General features: G+C 41.3%; 1 protein-coding gene across 1 annotated transcript in view; it reads right to left on the bottom strand.

Moving 5' to 3' along the window:
- Positions 1–19,111, bottom strand: part of ncoa1 (nuclear receptor coactivator 1) — a 75,472-nt gene extending 56,361 nt beyond the window's left edge. Inside the window, exons 1-2 of the mRNA XM_078289716.1 lie at positions 18,530–19,111; positions 884–1,103 (exon numbers count right to left, since the gene is read on the bottom strand). The gene's annotated coding sequence lies outside the window, so the exon portion shown is untranslated. The remainder of the gene's footprint in view (positions 1–883; positions 1,104–18,529) is intronic.
- Positions 19,112–22,925: the final 3,814 nt, after the last annotated feature.

The raw sequence follows: 22,925 nt of genomic DNA, 5'->3' as shown, positions 1-22,925 counted from the left end.
CAGATTTAGGTGGGGTTTAGTTACTATTGAAATCTCCTGCTTGGGAGAATGCTCAGAACTTGGGGGTTATCTTTGATAGTGATGTAAGCTTTGAAGCACATATCAGAAATCTAACTACAACTGCCTTTTATCACCTGAAAAATATTACCAAAGTAAGGCCTTTTCTCACCCATGATGATATAGAGAAATTAATGCACACTTTTATCACTAACAGGCTTGTCTACTATCAAGCCCTTCTCTCAGAACTTCCAGACTATAGGACAGCTACAACGAGTTTTAATTAGAACCAGGAAGAGAGCACCCAATACTCCTGTTTCCAAGCACCTATGTTGGTAACCAGTTAATTTTAGAATAGATTCTAAAAGATTCATTAATAGTTTGTTTTTTAAATCCATTAACAGACTGGCCCCTGACTTTATTAAGGATCTGCTCAGTAAATATGTTCTTGGCAGAACTCTCAGACCCTCTGATTCAGTGTTTCCGCTACATTCATTCAGCAGCGGCAATATTTTTACCACCGCTCCTGTGGGACTTCACAGTTTGATGAAATGTCAATGACACAAGCGGAGTTGTTTTCAGACACTTCTATTCCACGCGCAAGCAAGGCTGCGCACCTTCCGTGGTGGTGAGAATACACGCACCCATTAAGTGCTTGACCACTGTGCCGCTTGGCTGTTTGGCAGAAAAAAGCTGCTCTTTTTCTGAGCGGAGGGTCAAACAAGAGTGACACAGAGTCTGCAGAGAATCAGCTGAAGTTGCAGGGAAAGCAACAGCAAAGGGTAGGGGTTAGGCTACATAAAGTTAGCCTAACACAGCCCTGCCCTGAGACACAATGCAGTGCTCAAACAGGACACACAAATCTGGTTTGACATTCTGTACCTACTTGATCTAGGGCTCCAGAGGGTGAGTCATGTGGGGGCTGTTGTGGCCTCGTCCTGGGCTCAGAGCAATGATGACGGGAAGAAGTGGGGGTCGGGGGCGAGATCAACGGTGGCCGAGCAGCCTGAGGTCCAGAGGATGGGTTGGTGGTGGTGGGGCTATGGCTCTACGGCCTCCCTGTCACGTGGCACCATCCCTGGGGGAGAGAGGAGCCCCACTAGCCTCTGAGTGGGTGAGGAGGAGGGAGAAAGAAATTGGGGATGAGAGACAGAGAAACAGAAAACAGTCATTACTGTAGGTTCTTCACTCATGCAGTTGTGCAAAAAAACTTTCTTCCGACTATGGTTGAGCTGCCAAACAGGAGTACCACTGAATTTAAGTAATCATGTGCGATCCCTATGCCCAAAGAACACTTCTTTTTTTGATTTAGTGAACTTGGATTTCTAGGATTTTCTAAAATGAGTGATGCTGCTCTTTAAATTGCCTAGGTTGACATTATTGCTGACTTTCAATACTTTCACAAATCTATCACTTTCACACTTGATGCACGTAACCGCCAATTAAGCTTTTCCAGCAAAAGTAGCAGAAGGTTCACACAAATCTCACGGAGAAGCACGCAGAGTTGAAAACATCAATGTCACTTATCTTTACTATTATTATCATGTCTTCTGTTTTTATCTCACACGAATTAAGGAGGTTACTGATTTTGTCATGTCTAACCATCCCTGACAGGTGCCTATTATTTCTCATCATGCCAGAATTCTGATCCAAATCAAAATTCGATTAAATGTATAACTTCTGTGTGCTTCATCTGTTGAAGATCAGATGTAGGCTATTTATTTATTTCTAACCCTACAACTTTTGAGTCCAGCTCTCATTCACACTTGACCCATAACTTTTCCATAACCTTCATGGAAACGGAAAATAGAGTGGCAATTAGACAGCTGAAGTTGATCAGTCAATTAATTCCTTACAAGGTGCACCCTCAAACCGGGCCTTCATTATGAGACCTAAGGCACTATTGTTTATTATTTTGCAGAGATTGAAGACGGAATCACAAAATCTGAGTTTAAAAATTTAATTGAGACAAACGCAGAATACCATGCAATCATAGGGCTTGGAATTTTTTTGTGTGTTGCACCACATGACTGTTAGTCATTGAATATGAATGTTTCAATCTCCATATTAAGAAATAAGCTTTTTCACCATCCAGCACTGATGTGCTGGATAGTGAAAACAACTACTACAACTACTACAATACCCATCACCCATCCCAACCTATCACATGATCAGAGGAGACCTGTGCCCTCTCAGTGTCCTACTTAAAGGATGATGAAAAGAGTTAGTTTACATGAAAATCATTACAAATCTTCACATGTAGAGCAGTGTAGCTAGTCCTGTTCTGTTATATGCTGTGTGGAGTCTAGATGATTAACTGACGTGCCAGGCTTGTGAAGTCAAGACAAAATTAAACTTAATAACTTGCAATCCCACACAAGAAATTGCACCATTGTCACTGTCAACCACACTACATGCTCTAGCGCAAAATTCTGGAACTTGTACTCCATTTTGGGGTTAAGGTTCTCAGTTTTGAGTTTCGCATTTTTCTAAACCTACAAAAAAATACACATACTTTCAGTTTAGCCACTTGTCTCGCCTTGTACATTGTGCTACAGATTGAATGAGTAGAACTACATAGAAGCTAGCTATTTTGAAACCTCTTTGCTACAAATGAATGGCCAAAAAACCTTGATGATGTTAGGATTACCATTATAGCTCTACTGGAACGTCACAGATTCATGAAGAAACTCATGCAAAACACTGCAACTTCCCATCACCGCCTACTAGACAGCAATAAAGGACAGATGAGCTGTCTAACATAGTCACATAATTTATCCTGTTGTCACTCACAGTCTGGCTTCCAGCCGGAGTTCCCCACTGATCATCGCTTGTCACCACCCATAGAGTCACCAAATTACAATTAGGGAATTTTCCACAACATAGAGATCACAGCTTTATACACAACTATGGCTGCTGATGAGAACGGGTTGGATCACCGGAAACAGGTTATTTTTTAATTTATCGGTTTATTTGTCAGGGACAATGCAGAAAATCATTGTTACAGGTTACAAAAACATGAAACAGATGCACAGCATACTGGGTTTCTAGCTAAAGCTAATTTGCGACCCTTGTCCCTGGTTAGGCTTTGGATCTTACAGACATTCATTGTTACAAAAAGCATATAATGGTTACAAGAAACAAACAGATGAGGAGTGGAGTCATTTACGATATCTCACATTAATTTACAGCCAATGGTATGTGTGTGTGTGTGTGCATTTCATTGATTCTTTGAACTGGAAGCTTTCTGTATAAAGGTGTGTGTGTGTGTGTGTGTATGGGGGGCCTTCATGATGAGTGATTACAAGTGTGATTCTGTTTAAGCCAGTATTTTGCCTTTACATTAAAACTCCCGTGTTAGGTCACTCACATGAGTTTCACAGCTATGCAAAACCCAACCCAGACAGCAAGTCTGGGTTGGGAGCGAAAAATGACTGCAATGGCGTCATTTTTCAGCTCCATGGTTGTCAAAAAAGCATATGGGCAAAATCTTATACAGATTTCCATGAGCATGAGGAGAAGCTGTTCTGTACCACGTGTAACATAGTCACTGACAAATGGAGAACATTTAGATATGATGACCACCTCAAGCTGGCCTGAAATGAAAAGAGTGTAACACAGAGAAAACGTTTGAAAGACAAAGACCAATAACCATCCTATACACCAAAACAATGGCAGCAGAGGAAAAAAATCCAACAGTGATTCTAATTTTGACAATTTCATTGTTGATTTCGTACACAAAATGATGATCTGTGGTTCGATGCTGGTGAATGACATGTTCATTAACAACTGGGAAAAAGTCAACTGTGGCGCAGAACACATCGATTTACTTCCCACTCCTCCATCTTGCCACGCTTTCAAGTAACTGTGTGTGTGTGTCTGTATGGGCAGCTTTCTCCTCTTGCAAGACAAATGCGCAGTTTTATTTAACCTCAACTGAGTGTCATCATTTAAACAAATAAATATTAAAATTCCCTGCAGGCTGTTCACACAAGATCAAACTCTCAAACTCTTCATCTCCACCTTAGAAGTCAAAGTCTGCTATGTAACCTCTTTCAACAGGAACGAGTCCTTGGCAATGAACGCGCTCACATACTGGAGGTTCTTCATATCATTTTTGCTGCTATCTGCATGTGCGCATCACACAAGCTACAAACAAGGAGAAGGTGAGACATTTTGAACAGGCCTACCGACTTGCGAGGAACAAACTGCCCAAATACATGGATGGTTGACAACCAGCAACCCATTTCCTTCGCATGTTATATTCAGCCAATCATACACTGTCCTGGTCAAAGAAGATAAACGCTGCATGTTCCTGGATTTCTGTAAGTTCCAGAAGAAGCTCCATCTGCACTTCGCCAAGTTCGGTCCAGCCACATCTTGTCCACACCGACTCGTTTCAGAACGGCGTGACGGACTCCTCGCCTCATCTATCAATGCTTGCAAATAAGTACAGAGACTATGTGACAAACAATGCAGATGTGGAAAGGTCAACCAGCTTATACAAGCTTGTGTTATCAGCCAGAAGGTCAATGAGTAAGCCCAACATCAGAGCTCTGGTGTTTCTTCATTTCAATCTCATAGCACGCTGTTGTTTCGCATCAGAACCACTGCGTGACAGTGAAAGCGATGCCACTCATTAGGCCAGTCATGGGTGCTGGTCTCACCCACTGCAAGTGTAATATAATGTAAACCAAATGTAGGTTTACTTCCTGCATGAATTGAATAGTGAGTATTAGGTTAAGACTTCACACAGTCTGAGGAATTTTAATTCTCCTGTTTGCTACTTTTCACAGCTCTTTTTCTTACAAAATATTACATATGCTGATATAAATGTTATGTCAGTATGTTTTATGCCCACTTTTCCATTTGTACGCTGAATACTACAGTTTAAAACTGGTTCTTTTTGGAGTTGCACTGAAACACATTTGACTGAGGGTTAGGCAGCTGACGTATAATGTAATTTCCCATAATATATAGCCTATACTGCTATATAGTATACAGAGCTCTATTAACTAAAACAATACTTCTGAGTCACTGAAAATATTATCCTTTGTGCCTTCCTAGTGGCATATGCCATGTAACCGCAATGTCCTAGGGTTGAATCCAAATCTGGCAAATCTGTACTTCAAACACAAGAGAATAATGCGTAGCACGTTTTATGTCAAGCGGACGTACAGTGTGGGAGTTACGGCCTTTCAAAGGCTTGAAATCTGGGCCTTTAATTATAGCGTCTCCATCAAGCCGACTGGGGTCATATTTATTGGGAAGCATTTGCACACCATTATCCATCATTATGCCAAATTTCATGTCTCTATCATGTACCATCTCAATTTGAGAAACAGCAGTTTCTCAAATTGCTTGTTTCTGTGCTGGTGCTGTTCTTCTTTCTCAAATTGCCATGAGATGGTACATGATAGAGACATGAAATTTGGCAATTTGGCATTTGGTTTCTTGTTTGCTACATTTCACTTCTGTAATTTGTCATTGTTTGGCAATGGCAGTATAATGTAAATGCATTCAATTATTATTATTTTGATGTTATCATTTTAACTTCATCTTTGCAAAGATATGTTACATTTAGCATTTTTACAACTCTGTTGTTACCCTTGCAAACTGAGCAACTACAATACAGTAACATCAGTAGCTTCACATGCAAAAATTACCTTATTGCCTTACCTTAACAATCTCTTTTGTTATGTTTTGACTGTGACTGTTTTGTCTAACTTGCATTTTGCTCACATAAGCATAAAGATGAGCTGCAGATATTTCGTTTTGCAACTGTTGAGCTATCATGCTTGCTGATTTGACACTTGCTAAACTTGGCTAAACTATTTGCCATATTGCATTTGGACGATGGTCCTATTGCTGAACGTACATAATATTCAAATTAGTCTTGTTGTCCATTTTTCGCCTGTCTGTGCGACATGACTGGTGAGTTCCTAGCCTTTAGATCACTTAATATAATTGGTTTTAGTATCACCAAGTCCAAAACAAACTTAGCACAGAAATGTGACTTGTATGGTTGTAAATGTGTAGATGTAGTTTTCCAATGATGTAATTTATTTTTAGCTAGATAACCTGACATTATTGTCAAACATCTATAGAGAGCCTAAGTCCCTCCCCTTCCGGTGGACCACCATGGGACCTTATTTCGGAAAAAATATGTACGGTAGTCAACGGCAAGAGACAAATAATTGTTTGATCCCGTTTGAATTGTGCCATGAATTACACATATGATGTTTTGTCAATTTAAAAGATAATTTTGCAAGTCAAGAAAGTCGCAGTTTGTCGTAAAACTGTTGAACTATAAGACTGTAAAAATACGTAATTAGAAAGACTACACACCCAAAAGTCGCGCAAGTGACGTAACTTCCTCTCTCCACAAGCTACCCAGAGCCGCTGAAGCTAAGTCCCTCTCAGATAGCAGGAGTATTATACACAACCTGGAAGGTAGACAGTAAGAACGGATTTAAACTGGTTTAGGATAGTTTTAGTACAGTGGGGGCTAACGTTAACGCGATGCCTGTGTGTTTCCTATGTTTCGTTCCATGTTGGTGTTGGTGACGTATATTGTGCGAGACGAGAGATGTAGTTCACTGAGCGGTTTCACACAAAACTAAACGTTACTGTACTGTTTTACAACAAACTGCGACTTTCTTGACTTGCAAAATTATCTTTTAAATTGACAAAACATCATATGTGTAAGTCATGGCACAATTCAAACGGGATCAAACAATTATTTGTCTCTCGCCGTTGACTACCGTATATATTTTTTCCGAAATAAGGTCCCATGGGGGACAGCGGAAGGGGAGGGACTTAGGCTCTCTATTCTCCCAATGTTAGCCATTATGGGACTGAACCCTGCCATCGCCGCTTGCAGTTATATTTATCATTTTATTTATTAAGCAACAAAGTGGTAATGTGTAATGTCTAGGAGTGTCACGATTTCGATTCTACATTGAAAATCGATCGAAACGAGCGTTCGCCTTCGAATTCACAAGCAGGTTCGCGATTCCCCCAGTATTTTTTTCTCTCCACCTCTGCCTACTTGCACGCATCTAAAGAAAAAAAAACATTTCAATGAAGACACAGCGTAGCTGCTAGAGAGCGCCCGTTCTATATTTCACTATAGCGCCCAAGAGCGCCCGTCATTTTTAAATCGTTTAAAATGTACCAAAAACTGAAAATCAAGTTATCAGCTTTGTTTTATATATACTTCAAGCTGTGGTCATCCAGTGTGTGTTTGTGGTAATTGTTGTTGCCTTTAAAAACAAGCCAGCTTGATCCACCCTTGGAATTGACGGACGGATGGACGGGCACACACACACACACATGGCGTAGGCGTGATGATTTCAATTGAGACGTAGCTTTTAAATGTGCAAGCGACCTTTTCATATTTCTGTTCATTTTGAATTATAGTGCAAGTCCTGCCAGTCAAGAAAAAAATAAAGAACAAGTATCTAATTTAAAATTAACTTTAGAATTATTTTTATCCCTGTGTGTCCCCATTTCAGTGTCAGTGTTTACCACAGGAAATGTATTATCGAAGGTGGTAGTGGCTGACTAATACCTAAATAAATAACACATACACTTATATTTTCTATCTACTATTTCTGTTTAATATGCAAGGATAAATAAGCTTGATTAATTCGTTTACACTGTGTTTGAGAACTCAAATTCGTATCAACTTAGTAGTAGGCTCACAGCGTGTGCTCACAGTGCAAAGTCATGGTTTGCAATGGTATGAAGGAAATAATTTGTGGTTTGCTAACCCTATGGACTAAATTATTTGCTAACTGAGCAATTTAGGGCATGCTGACATTATGTCTTTAATGTTATCTTAAGTTGTAACAATTAGTTAACTTTGCTCGGAGTGGCAAGTCTCTGCAACAGCTGATGTAAAAAACTACCACTGAGGCACTCAAGGGTTCACCAAAGTCATCAAGTTTCAAATTCTAACTAATAGATTTCATGATTTTCAGTTGGCTTGTTTATGAATTGATGAGGTTCTAAAGTACATCATACAACAAATTCATTGCAATGAAACCTAGTAAATATTAAAGTTATTTTTAGCGGCCAACAGACAGTATAATTAGTAAACAAGCATTATTTTTCAACTGAGACAGAATCACGTTTCTTCAAAGTTGATGGTAGTAAAATTTTATATCAAATCCCTCTATATCAAACCTTTTCTCGCCAACCTTTGAACGCAACCAGTAAGGGGCAACACGACTGCTTTCCCTCCCTATAATCATATTTCTCTTGCTTGTAGTGCTGCAGACAATATGCCACTGACATGCATCCATTTGCATCCATCAGACAGCTGGCGTTTTAAAAGTGAGTGATGGCCATTCTGCTATTCTCTGTTCACCTGTTGCTCGACAGGTTAAACACTGGATGAATGGAATAACCATGCACTGAGTCAAATAACCCTGAGAAGGAGGCTGTAGGCCATATTGGCCTCCCAAAAGGGAGGAAATGTATCTCTATCTGAACCAAAGGGTACTTTCACATTGACATTAGCTGTGCAGCATGTGTATTGTGTTTGTATCGCCTATAGGTATAGATGACCAGAACCAGAACAACACAATCCTCTCTAGCCGCCTGGGAGTGAGTTTGTGTGTGAGAGAGAACCTGATCTCTGATGTTGCCATAAAAATTCAATTACACCAAAGGGGGAGCTAAAGGAAAGTGTAGGCAAGCGGGCAGCAGTGACATAATGCCCTTTGTGTCAAGGCTGCTCGCTGCACTCACTACCACCGAACCTGTTTTTCTTTCAGACGTATTAGCTGTCAAGTGCGGCCAAGCACTTGTGGTATTGGCCGACCAACCTGAGACGCTGAGTAACCACACCTCAGTGACCTGTATTTCAGCTGAATGGGGCAGGGGGCCGAATGCATGGGGGAGGGGCAGAGGAAGGAAGGAAAGGAGGATGGAGGTTTCTTTTTTTTTTTTATATATATGAGAGAGGGAAGGTGAGCTGCTTTGACTGGTCAAACAGAGCACTGTGTCAAACGACCTCTAAGAGCTACAGGTGAGAAATCAAACAGAATAACTGAGAGCGACCCATAATACAGATTCCAACCCCTGGATCTGACATAAAATTGCATGACTTTTCCATAATTTTTAATGTGGATTAGAATGTTATTTTATCTACCTCATCATTCTGCTGCTCACAATATCACCTTAGGCAACACACAGTATGGTCCTAAACCAGGTGTGGGAAACTGTTTTTTGCATGAGATCTACTTTTCTCTCGACTATGCTGAGGTAAGCTGTTGCGAGTGCCACTCAAGCAGGATCAGTACTAAGCATGACTATTCATAAGTAAGTACTATGCAAGCACTATGCACCCTCAACTATGACAGCACTGCTACCCATTCACAATAGTATGATATTTATGTTCAAGACAGAAAATACTTTTTTACTCCATTTCTACAATTATCTCACAATTCAGAGGTATTTCACGTTACACAATTCCATTCTATAAATGAAAAATATGGAGCCTGAGGGAAGAGAAGGTAAGAAGGGGGGAGAGAGTGCATCTGAGGAAAAGTGACCAAAAATACCCAACAGGTGCTATATGAGAGAATTTGAGACCCTGTCCAAAGATAAGTCCTGTCCTGGCCTTAAAGCCAATAACTCTATGTAGAATAACTGAAAATTATTATTTGTCTATCTGTTATGCCTCACTTCATCAATTAATTTATATGAGGTAAGCTTACTTGGATTTAGCTGTAAGACAAAAACAGTTTGAGACAATTTGATAGATGAAACTTAAATGATCCCTGTGGGGGCATTGGATCATTGCAACAATATGGAGAATACCGGAAAAAAATAGTACATACTTAAGATAAAAATACAGTGCATGAGATCTGTCTGGCCCCGAGCCACTGGATTGGGTTTCAGCTCTGCACAGAATATGAGCGGCCAATCAGCGCTATAAGGTGGGGCTGCTGAATTTCGAAAACAACAAGGCCGGCTCTTGGGGATACTTTAATCAAAATGCAGCTTTGGAATCGGTTATATCTGAAATGGACAACAATCCTTAAATAATGAAGTCAGCTGTGAAGGCTTTTCTTCCGACTGGATTCGTCAAGATTCTCAATTTATCAGCAAACCGGTCAAGAACCTGATTTTCAATGTTGTTCCGCCATTGATCGCTGTCATGGAGGACCACATCCGTGAAGCTATGAAGCTGGGGATCACAGTTATGTAGATTGGTGTCCACAGCGATTCAGACATCCTGCATGGTCGTTGCTGACTTGTATTCGGCAGCCCAGAGGCTTGCTTGCTGAATGAAAAGTGTTGGTATATGCTGGCTGCTGAAAACCTCAAGGGGATTGTGGTGGGTGAGGCTCACGTCATGTAGCCTACAAATGATAAAAGTTACAGCTTGCTCTTTAGCATATATAGCTGCTAGTTGTCAGCCATGAATGTCAAAAAACATGTAGATGTGGCACCCATTGATAGCGTCACATAGTTTGTTAACCTGATGAAGTTAACCTGGTGACATTTTTTTTTCGCTCAACACAAGGCCGCGCCCCAGCTGAATCGTTTACTAATGTGCCAGGGCCAGATGTATTTGTGTGGCGGAACAGCGGGTGGTGTTGTCCAGGATGGAGTTCAGTTTTCTTTTCCCTAATCTGACATCATAACTCCTGGTTTCAATGTTCTTTGTTGAGTAATTGAGCTGAATTGAGTGTGCCATAAACTGTGCCATAGCAGCGAGTCACGCAAATTTGAGCATTATTTTGCAGGGAAAGTTCTATGTTTCATCTGCTCACAAGAAAGAGCCATATGGTTGAGGATAGGGAATATGCATGTATTGGCACAAGATATAAGCTACCTTGCAAACATTTTGATGTGGCATACAAACACAACACCAGTGCAAGTCCTATGGGGTACCATAACAAGCAAGCTTTTGAGTGTTACAACAGCAAGTGGACAAGTTGATTTCTTAATAATAATAATAAACAAATCAGCCCAGAAACATTTACCCCTGTGTTGTGTGCAGCTGGAAGCCCTTTTGATTTAATTTGGACATGGACGCGTCTCACACGGAAATTCTTCATTTTTATTAAGTTGTTGTAAACTTCCTCCGTGGAATACAGGACACTGGGGTATCCCTTCTTGGGCACTGGTACAATGCAACAGGTTTTCCATAGTTGAAACAACCTTGTCAGACTCAAGAATAGGTTGAATAGGTGCTGGGGAAGCTCTGCTAATTGGCTGGTACATGCTTTGAGCATCCTGAAGCTGATGAATTGCTGCCTTGCTCGTGTGGAACCTCCCTAACTCCCTTCGCCCCTGGATGGCAGTGATGGAGAGGCTTGGATGGAGGGCAAGGGCCGTGGTGTTGTCAGCTGCAAATGTGGTGGCACGTTTGGGGTGGGCAGGAAGTGGAGGATGTGCGTGGGCAGAGGGAAGCGGGGTCACATTAGACCGGCCTGCTGGGCAGGGAGTTGGGGACAGCTGGCCTGGGGTCCCCTTACCAAACCTGTTGAGAAGCAGGTGAAAGTGCTCAGAGATAGTTTAGTGGTTCAGTCCCCCCGCCTCTGGAACCTAATTTGTGCCCTCACTAGCCTAAGTTCGAATCCCACCGCAGTTTCCTCTCCTGTGTCTTCCCAATTCTTCTCTCCCGCCTCGCTCTCTAGTTTCCCCCTGGCCCCACGGTCTGAATATAGAATAACAACACTCAGGGTGAGTGGACTGCTCACTCTCCTTTTAAAAAAAAAAGGGTTCGTTCATTTGCTTTCTCCTGGTTCCCCTCGGCCTTCGGGCACCTTGGCTGCTTATAGCCTGTGATCTTCCCCATCCTATTCCTCCCCGTCTCCAGCCCTGGAAGCCTTCATTTTCCTGTAGAGGAGGGATTTTATGTCCTTAATCATCCAAGGTTTGTCATTGGGAAAAAGTGGACCGTTTTCACAGTTATCATAGTGCCAACAGTGAAAGAAATTTAATCCGTAATGCAGTGAGAGAGCCTGTCAATGTTGTCGTCATGCGACCCACACAACAAGTTCTATCTGTGAGCTTAAAACGGTTTTGTAGAGCCCCAACAGATTTGGGAGATCACAAGCTCACAGTCTAGGTGGGTAGGGGCTGCTGCAGGACAGTGGGCATGTACCTGGGTATCCGGTTGTGGTCTGGCCTGTTGGTGGCAGGAGGGCAGTAGAGCTTTTTGCACCATTTACATTTGTATACAACATACAAGTCCAAAGTCTTGTTCTTCCTTGTCTTGCATTTTACATACAGGGCAACGTTTGTCGGGGTAGAGGCATGGTTGAAATCACCAGAGATTACAATGGCGCTGGGATGTTCTGTCTGTAATCCTGTGACGAATGGGTGGATGATGTCACATGTTGCGACAGCATCAGCCGAAGGAGTGATGTAAACAACCAGAACAATGGTGTGAAAACTCCTGTGGAAGGTAATATGGCCCACAGCCAGCAGTTCAAGATCCAGACTAGAGACACTTGCTACTTGTCCCGGATTACACTTTATGGAGTTGACAAAAAGAGCAAGACCACCCCCTTTCCTCTTACTGTCGTTTCCCTCTGTCCATCCCCACACTCTAAACACTCTAGTGCGATGGCAGAGTCGGGTGTATTCCTTTGTAGCCATGTCACAAATTAGGCTGCATCCCCAATATTCCCTCTGACTTCTGACCAAGGGAGACATCTTACCCCTACTATTCACTAGCAACCTCACATTCTGAGGTTGCTAGAGGTACCATTCTAGATGATAGATGGAAGGTAGGGTTAAAATCTCTTTCCTCCCGCCCAAAGACTCTCCTGTGCACCTTCACCTTAGGTGGTAAATCCCTTGTCCCTGGGCCATCAGCTGCTTCAGAGTTAGACAACATACCATCCAACGGTCCAGTGATACAACAAAAAGATCATCAAAATAAGTGGAAGCAATAGCAAGTGTGAGCACTGACAGCCACTAACATCTTGGGGAAAATTTGGAAGTCTCTCACCACCCATTATCTTAAACACCAGCACACAGACATCTACATGCTCTATTTCACAAAAGGCATTTACACCACCTTATGTTCTTCACACACTATTCACCTAGCATCTTAGGTGAGCTACCCACAACTGTTAAACTGCTCTAATTCGCTAAACAGCATCCCCAGGGCCTAGGCACACATCCAGTCAAATCACTGGAGGATTATGTACCTGAAGAAAAAGTTTTATTTCTCCATCGTCACACTCTGGCATAGAGTGATTTGATGAAAACAAGTCACATTGTCTTTTTGTCAAAACACTGTTGCTTCCTCTCACACATACAAAAAGACCTACTCCAAGATACACACAAATACCCACAGAAGAGTGAAAACTGTTGTCTCACTTGTCTTCTTATTGTGGCCCGACTTTGATAGGAAAAAAATGGGACACTGGGGCTCCACTGTTAGCTCATTCACAACACCACAGCTACTTCTCTCGTTGCTCTCTTTTCTCACTTGTCCTCTCCATTCCTTGCTGTATTCTCTCTTTCTGTTTCTCTCATTCGCAGCTTTACCTTTCTCTCTTTCTCCTTCCCTCCGTTTCCTCCCTACCCCCACAAATTCTCACAGTCTGCTGCACAAGCCTTTTTTTTTTTTCCAGGAGAGAATGTAGGCCATCGCTCTGACGGGAGGAAGGCAACGAAGAGTCGAGGCAGCGCCGCTCTTCTCCTCTTCCCTGCATTCTGCTCGCTCACAGCAGCGTAAGACAGTACGTGTGCGTGTGTGTGTGTCTGCCTCACATTGACTCAGGGTGCCAGAGTGGAGGGACAAACCACAGCACACAGCAGTCTGTGCTGCACAGGCTACACCAATAGCCTGTTTCAGCTTTGCAGAAACTGAGGCTCCTACACGTCCCATTGCATAATATCAAAAACAATCCGAAATACTTAAAACAAACACTGAGTTTACTTTATGTTACCTAAGCCCTCAGGTTTGTAATAGCGTTGATCTGCTCAGGACAAGGTAAGCCAAGGCCCTACTTTGCAGGCTGAAACTGGACCACAAAATTTGGCATTACACCTTGACAAAAGACAAATGACAACAAAACAGGTTTAAATGTATCATGTCAGTTCACTGAAGTTAAGAAGAAAACATGAGTTCTGGGTTGATGATTATAAGCAGTGTCTGAAATAAACTATTTGGCTCACTCGCCAAGGAATGGTGAACTAAAGGAATTTACCTGCCAATAATAATTTTACCAGTCATTTTTCACAGATATGTGTCAAAATAAGCATTATCAGGCAGCCAATCAGGAGCCTGTTTGATACAGAACCATTTGTTCTGCTTTGATTTGATTGGCTCATGGTCAGAGAGAGTGTACGGTGGCCAGCAAGGACAAAGATTGACAACAGGCAAAGAATACAAAACTATCAACAACTGATGCATTCAAATGTTATTGTCTCAAAAAGTTACCGGCCTGTGTGGCAGGTGACCCTCACTGGTTTATCAGCCAAATGCAACTTTTACCAGCATTTAGCGCTTTGCCGGGTGTTAATTTCGGACCCTGATTATAAGTGTCTGGCTGAAATTTTCACAGGCTGGTTGCAGGTGCCCTGGGGGTTCAAAACAAACAGCATGAATACCTACTGCCGGCTCCAGTGGAAGAATGTTGTATGTGACAGTGGCAGGCAGGCTGCAGCAGTGCTGAGTGCTAAAATGGCTGCTCATTCTCCATACAGAGAGCTTAGCTGGAAGGAGGAGGGCTCCCACTCCCAACAATATGCCTCAGATGTGGCTCTTCCCTAGGTAGGCCCGACAGCCTCCACACAGAGCTAACACTGAAAATGCCATTGCTTGCAAGGGAATAGGCTAAGTCATAAATGTGAATGACTATATTGTAACACAAAGCATATTCTCCTAAGGTAGTCAAGCAGCTACAATTTCCTCACTCCCCTGCCTCCACATCCCCTTCAGCGTGTAGAAACTCTCTATTTTAACTGGGAAGGTGAGGATGACTACAGTGTTTTGGCATGTCACCAAGCAGTGACAAGGTCTGATAAAGGGCCTAGGCTTACATCTTCTCCACAGTTGTGTCCTATTTTGGGGGTAGGCAAAGTGCATTATTGATATCCTATTTATTTGTATGTATTCTATGAACTGGCCCAGTTGCTGACACAAATAACACGGGGCCTAAACACAGAGACAGGATTTTTCTGATGGAGGTGGTTTGATGAAGCAATAAAGAAATTATTAGGATTGTTTTTATTTTCTTATAGCATTTTTGCTTTGTTGTTTATTGTATATTGCTGGTGGAAAAATTGAATCCCTGGGATAAATGAAGTACCTACCTACCTCCCTACCCCGAGTTCATATTGAGGCAATTCCCGTCAGCAGCAGATAACAACTGCTCTGTTGGAGTGGTAGTAGAGTCCCAAACTTTGAACTGAATAACTGAGGCCTGCAGTGAACTCTATAGCCTAGTCCTTATCAGGCTACATCTAAGTCTAGAGAGGCCCAGCTACAATGCCCTCACTCAGAATCTGACAAAGTATGCAACACCAAAACTACACAAGCAAACAATCAGATCAACTGGTATCACCAAACACACTGAAGCCACAGGGAATACGTTGTCAATTGTGAAATGCATGCATCGATGTAAGAATATATATTTAATATGATGAAAAGTGGCAACATGAAGCTTACTTTTACATTATGATCATCATCCTGTGTTGATTGCCAATGACCAAATAAGAGATTGACAGCAGTGGTGTATAGGCATTGCCCATCTTGACATGACCAAAAAACATGATCAAGACTGGTTTAGATCAATCATCAATCACCACTAACTGATCCCACAGCATCTAGTCTACTTACAAGCCCAAATGGCCTCGAGTTGTCACTGCAATTCATTTGCATTTAATTGCATAATAAGTGTGAAAGCGACCCATTGAAAAACTTGGAGGAAATCGTGACAACATACCGTGCAACATACCGAGAAGCAACTCGGCAAAAACGAGTTCTGATAAAATGCTTTGCTCCTTGAGGATAAGTGAAACAGATCTGTGTAAAAAACAGTCTCAAAAGTTCAATTGCGCTGTCAAAATAATCATCTCAGAAACAGACCACTCCATGTCCAAGCCTATACCATTCACCCTACTTGACTGGCTAATATGATATTGAGTATTTAATCGAAGGCCAATATTGTCTTGATACATCAGTCTAACCATACTTTTAAATGTCTATTTTTTTCCATATATCTATTTTATAGTAGGGCTGCACAATTAATCGTATATTAATCGCGATGTCGATATTGGCTTCCACAATTAATTGATTGTGGCCGCGGGCGATTATTCACGCTGGGTTTAGCTTGCTCTGGTGTAGGGCTGCAACAGTTAGTCAATGTAATCAAAACTCAAATTACTTGAATTTTGACCCAGTTTGCCGCTGACCTTTCAAAGTGCGTATAAACTCTTCCATTAGCTTGGATCCAAGTGTAGTATACAATGAAGCACGGGTTACGGGGTAAAATATTTCCTTTTTAATCTCCGACCAGAGACGCAGTACACAGGCAATCGTACTACTTCCTTATTTACACTAATTCTCCCGCGGGTCCTTATGGGAAACTTCAAAATAAAAGCCCACAAACACCCAAATAGACTTCTTACAAAATAAGTGTCTTAGAATACAAATGCCCAAAAACTAAGGCTACAGAGGTGATGGTCCCGGAAAAAAAAACAACGGACCCGGTGCACCGGAATCACAGGTTCAAAGATTTGTACATTTGAATGTTATTTTATTTATAGGTTTATAAAATACATTATGAATGTGAAGGCATTTCGGTTAACTTAAAATGCTCAAGTGCAATAAAACAAAATGGATGAATAATCATGATAAATAATCGTGATCACAATATCGAGCAAAATAATCGTGATTATCATTTTAGCCATAATCGTGCAGCCCTATTTTATAGGCAATTTATTTAAGGAGGAGGGCATTGCATCAGAACCTGTTTTTTGCCTCACGTTATGTGGTCAAGATTGCCTCCAAGGTTTCACCAAAGGGGGTGGGAGTGTGGCAGGAGGGAAACCACTCACAGATTTGCCAGAGGTGGCACTCGACGCACAGTAAGTCTATAATGAATTGGTGTCAATGGAGGATTTGTACAAAATCATAAATTAGAGTTGAATTAATTTGGGATGGCTCCTTGAGAAAAAAAAAAGTGTCCTCGCAGATACTATTAAATTATCATTTTCATATGAATTATGAACCAATTTACGGTATGTAAATTGATCGGAAAATAGCATTTTTATTTAGCCTATTAATCATGAATAATTAATAACAATTAATGAGGGTGTCTGTGCATCTATGTGCTAAAACTGATTTACGATACAGCTTTTGTTTTGTTTGAAAGCTAGAAAGCTTCGCAAGTGCTGTACTTTGAAAAATGTGTTTATCGTTACCAAAGCTTTCATATGCAGTTTTAAACCTGTTTGATTCTTGAGGCTAGGTTGTTATTAATGGATGTGTTGCTGCTACTGGTCCATAGCTTAAGTTACCTCTCTGCATCCTTTGGAAAGCTGAAAAGAGAAAACTCTGCTGCTTTGTTGGAATAGCCAATGGCTGCACAACGCCATGGCATCACAGACCCAACATCAGCAGATATAAATTATCTAAATGACTAGACTGCAAAACTAACTAGATGCTCAACACTGAAACGGGAAAACTAGTTTGAGAAGTGATGTTGGTTCCAGTCGTGTTTTGGCAGTCAGCGAGCCATCAATGATACATAAAGAATGTTAGCTACCATGACACTTCATTTTACGTGAGCAAATTGTTACCATATGCATCTCAAATGTACTAGAGCTATCAAGCAATGTCATTGAAAGATGACAAGTGATGATTGTCATGAAAGCAATTTCTTAACTTTTGTACCAATGGGAAATAAAATTCCTATTTACAACACAGACCACTTGGCCATTCAGCGATGGTTAGCCATAATGCTAGGGAATAGGAGTCAGAAAACTTGTAAGTAAGTAGCCATGCAAGCTATGGTATTCATATGTTGAGAATGATTTAATTCCAAAACCACGAAAACATTACAGTCTGTTATGTACCCCCATTCACATCAAGTCACTTTTTACGCATTTTACACATACTGTGCCAGGGTGCACTCATTATACAGCAGTAACACTGAAAGTATACAAAGTGGCAAACCTCTCAATTTTTAATATCTCTGGTTTCACAATGTTCGCGTTTGGAATCAAAATACAGGTAAAATTGCAGTGACACCTTGAGGCCGTTCGGGTTGGCTTACATAAGGGCTGCTTGCTTTTCTTCTTCACAGGTGAATGAGTAAAAATGTTCTTTTAGTATCCATGCAAGTACAATATTTAGCTGGAAAAGGTGGAATTGTTGCATTTCAGTAACGTTATCTGTGAAAAGCAATAGTAGGGCAGGCACGTTTAAGAGCCCTCAGCGTGCCTGGATCCTCCTTGCTGCAGCGGGCAATTAAAATCAGGTTTTGTCAAGATGACATGTTATCATTTGAGGTCAGGTGGCGTTGTTTCTAGATTGGCTTACCTGTTTTCTCGGCCGTTCAACTGTTGTAAATAATGATTCTGCCCACAGGATCTTGCTGTACGTTGTCAAACTGGATTATTAATTCCCATGCAAACGGCAGCCTAAATCGGCCGTAAAACAAGCCAGTTAGCTAATTTAGCTAACCAGCCTACTGCTTGCTCACAAGGATAGGCAGATGTATTTGACTTTTTATCCGCTATTACTTTGCATTGATCATTTTACAGTCAGTTGTGGTGGTCATGTTATATGGCCGAATAGCTCGATGACCGGATAAAAGATGTTGTTAGCTGGCTAGCTAACAATCTAACGTCAGCTTATGTTGACAAACAAGCCTGCGTGGTTAAAATCACACACGACTTGAAACTAGCTAACGCCAGGCAGCTAGCACGGTTAGCTTAGCTAGCTAACCAGCTTGCTAATTCGAAACCTTGTTTCCAAAATCCTTTTCTGCTGTCTCCGCCTTAACTCCGGTCGGCAGTAGCAAATCTTAAGTAACTCCGAGAATCACTTCGGTATGTTTTCTGTTTGTCAATGACGGCGCAGTGGTGTTTTCAATCTTAAACTGTCGCTTTGGTCTCTCCTCTCCGCCATTTCCAATCTCTCAACACAAACAAACAGGGCTGCTCGTGCGCGCGGAGCTCCGAGGCGCGTTCACGAGGAGCAGCTTCCACTGACATAGGTATGTACACCGTACAGAATACATACAGAAGTAGTGCGTGTTGATACACTACACAGAATACATACAGAAGCAGTGTGTGCTGATACATTGTATCGTTAGAATACACACAGAAGCAGGGTGTTGAAACACTGTACAGAACACATACAGCAGTGTATATTCTTGATACACTAAATAGCAGTGTGTTGTTGATACACTACTGGCTACATACAGACGCACTGTATTGTTGATGCACTGCATAGACCTATAAGCAGACACACATACGCTGCGTTGATACACTATACATGCTGCATACAGAAGCAGCATGTGTTGATACACTGTATAGCATGCATACAGAATCAGTGTGTGCTGGTACACTGTACAGAATACACACAGAAGCAGTGTGTGTTGATACACTGTGCTGAATACATACAGGCGCAGTGTGTGTTTATACACTGTATAGCAGAGTGTGTTGTTACACACCCCTGCTTTCAGGGAATGAAATACTCCTTTTTATTGATTAAGATGCTTCTGGACATCGCAAAAAATACAAATGTCATCAAATACTGTTGTGGTGAATCAGACCTACTTAGGCAAACTACCTAAATATCAGACTACTCTTTTGATGATTGCGATGATATCGCTAACATGGGTTGTTATTCAACACTTATATCTTTATTGAGACAACAAATGTTCTGTTTTTAATACTTTACTTGGTTGGTAAAGATGGGTTACACTTAAAATTTGATTGTTAAGACAGTATCTACCACATGAGTTTTGTGGAAGAAATTCTTAACATATGCACTATGTGTACATAATATGCCAACAATAGTGTGTTAAGCATTTCATTGGATTCCACATTTTCATCAGGGTATACACATACATATTAATTGTTTTTCAACATGAAAAGAGACAAGGAAGTGAGCAAAGACAAATGTGGTGGACTGGCAGCGCCACTAGGTTTTTTCCGACCAGGCAGTTTGATCAGTGTCTCTTCAGAAATGTGAGAAGAGATTTTGATCTAACAGAATGAAACCCAGCTTTTCTGGTTGAAGAAACACTGCTAAATCCATAGGGCCTTCCCTTCCAGACACAGAAAGTGTTTAGGCTGACACAATGAGGGAAGAAATACATTGAAGTACCCTGGCTTTCCATTCAATATTCTACCAAAAAATGCTGGTAAATATGCAGGTAGTATTTAGCATTATAGGTATTCAAGGATCAAGTATAAAGGTTCTATATAAGGTTTTTGTATTTCTCTTTTTTAGTGTTTCCTGTCCAAATCTGCCATGTAAAAACCCTGGCTTCTTTTACCTACTCTACAATGCCTATAGCAAAAATAACCTCAGGTAAAGCTACTCCTGTCCAAAGACTTATTTATTTTTCTACGACAACAATCAAGATGTCGTGATCAGACCCAAAGTCTCAACTGTTGCATCTCGTCTTCGCTCTTGCAGTCACGTTGTATTGTGATTGTTTGACCACGACAACGTCAATTGCGGAAGTTGTATGATGTTCGGTAAATTTTTGGCCTGATGATAATGCGAAAATGGAACAGACACCCCCATCTCTGGCATTTTTAACACAGATTACAGAGATCTCTTACCCATTAACATTACAGATGTCCCGTGTTAACAGCTACTTTGCACACATTGTCCTGAAAACAAATCTTGTCTGAAAAGTTCTTGAGTTACACTCTGTACCTGGGCTTACAATGACTCAGGCACAGCTAGCTATGCTCCACCCTCACAGAAAAACCCAACCTGAGGTGGGTACCAACAACAGACTTGGTCTCCCATGAAGGAAACCAAACATCCCCTCAGTCAAAAGGGATTCGTCTCTGCCTGGTGAATGATTTCGGGGGCAGCCAGACAGAGATTTTGTCTGTCAAAAACAGATTGAGCCAGTGTATTCTCTATGTGGCTGACGGCGAGAACAGAGGTCTGTGTTGGTCTTTTTTACGTAACGTCTGTATTTTTTTGTTTTTTTTTAACCCCATTTGAACTTTTTTTCAGACCGCGCTACAGGTAAATGGCAAAGGTAAATGACACTGATGGACGATGGACGATGGCAATACCAGAGAAGAGCTTATGCTTATCGAGATCCATGTTTGTGTTTACAGATTATCCACCCGCTTTTTTCCAAAAACAGCACGTCTATGTTTCACATTCAAATCGGACAAAGAGGAAAAGAGAAGGACGAAGAGTGATCCATATACTTCATGCGTTTCTCCTGTTTTTGCCTGGCCTCTCCCTTAGACTATACTTGCAAGGCTTCAGTCAGCGCTACTTTGCTACATTTAGGCCATCCGATTCTATGAATGGCAACATTTGATCTTGGATCATTGAGTGGGTTCTCTTGACCGTTACATTAGTAACACAGCGTGTTGGGAAGACCACTACATGATGACTATCCAAGATCAGTAATTCTGTCGTGCAACGCTTGACAGATGTTGATGAAGCAGTTGGCTTATTAACAGTCTTTTAAGGTTTTAAGGTAGTATTAAGTGAGATTTTTACTGCCCCATAGCACAAAATTAGCATAATATATCTGTGGGGGTTGATAGATCAATACCAATGACTCAACGATTACTTGGCCAGATGCTGAGATTTCCGCCTTTCAAAACTCACTTTCTAGCCTGTACGCTGTTTTGGAACAAAACACTCATTCGAATTTCAAGACACCCCCACCCCCTCACCTCCTGGCATTCTCAAATGCTCAACGATGGCGGACAGTGCTCCAAAAGCTAAAAAAGCCTCATTCTCAAGCCAGCATAACAAATGGCAAAGCCATATTATTGTTCCAGTACTTTGGATGGTGATGTATTACCTCTTCACTGCACGTTTCTGTTGGATCTCTGCTTTAATTCACTTAATTCACTCCTCTACATTGTGAAAATGTGACGGTATTGTTTGTGTCTGTGCCAGAAACTTGTCCAATGTTGTTGCAATTCCTACTGCTCACCAGCAGAGGCAGATAGAAGTCATAGATTACTTAATACACCTTTAATGTTCCCCCTTTTATAACTGACATACAATGATGTTTTGGAGATTTATGTGAATATACCAGGAAATATTTGAAGAAGTAATTACATTGCGTGTGATATGTTGATTGGGCATTCTAATTCCTAAAATTCCTAAACAGCTTGTAGGCTTACTTCATGTCAAGATTATGACTTATGAACACTCAGGCATATGACTCCATGGGAGTTATGATTTTTTATGTTTTTTTCTTTCTTTTTTTTATTTATTATAATTGCGGATAGGCTCCTCATTATGGCATGCCTCAAAAGGGTGGTGGAATCTGAAGGTACACAATCTGATAGAAAAATAGGTGTAGGTCAATAATACAAATTGCCAGTATGTTTTTTTTGCAGTATGTAGCTTGCCCACAAATCATTTACTGTCCCTGTGATTCTTCATCAGTTTCATCAAAGTTTTATTTTTACTATAACCAGCTACATGTAAATCATTTACCTCTGATCTTTGGTGCCAGGTGATGTCACCACCTGTACTCTAGAAGGTGACAGCACCTGGCCCCAAAGATCAGCCAATAGCAGATAGCAATTTCAGTAGCATGCTTTTTTAGATGTCAGCACTAGGCGACTTCACACGTTGGCGGGCCCAGATGGCAGAGAGAGGCAACTGTTTGAAAAATTTGGACTTCAACACCCTGAAATCCTGCCATGTGATGTCAGTAAACTGCACACAGCCTGGCCAGGGTGAATCTACAGGGTCTCAG

This window comes from Centroberyx gerrardi, chromosome 18, assembly GCF_048128805.1.
Source record: "Centroberyx gerrardi isolate f3 chromosome 18, fCenGer3.hap1.cur.20231027, whole genome shotgun sequence".
Classification (NCBI taxonomy): Eukaryota; Metazoa; Chordata; class Actinopteri; order Beryciformes; family Berycidae; genus Centroberyx; species Centroberyx gerrardi.
This window is presented reverse-complemented; position numbering and strand designations above follow the sequence as displayed.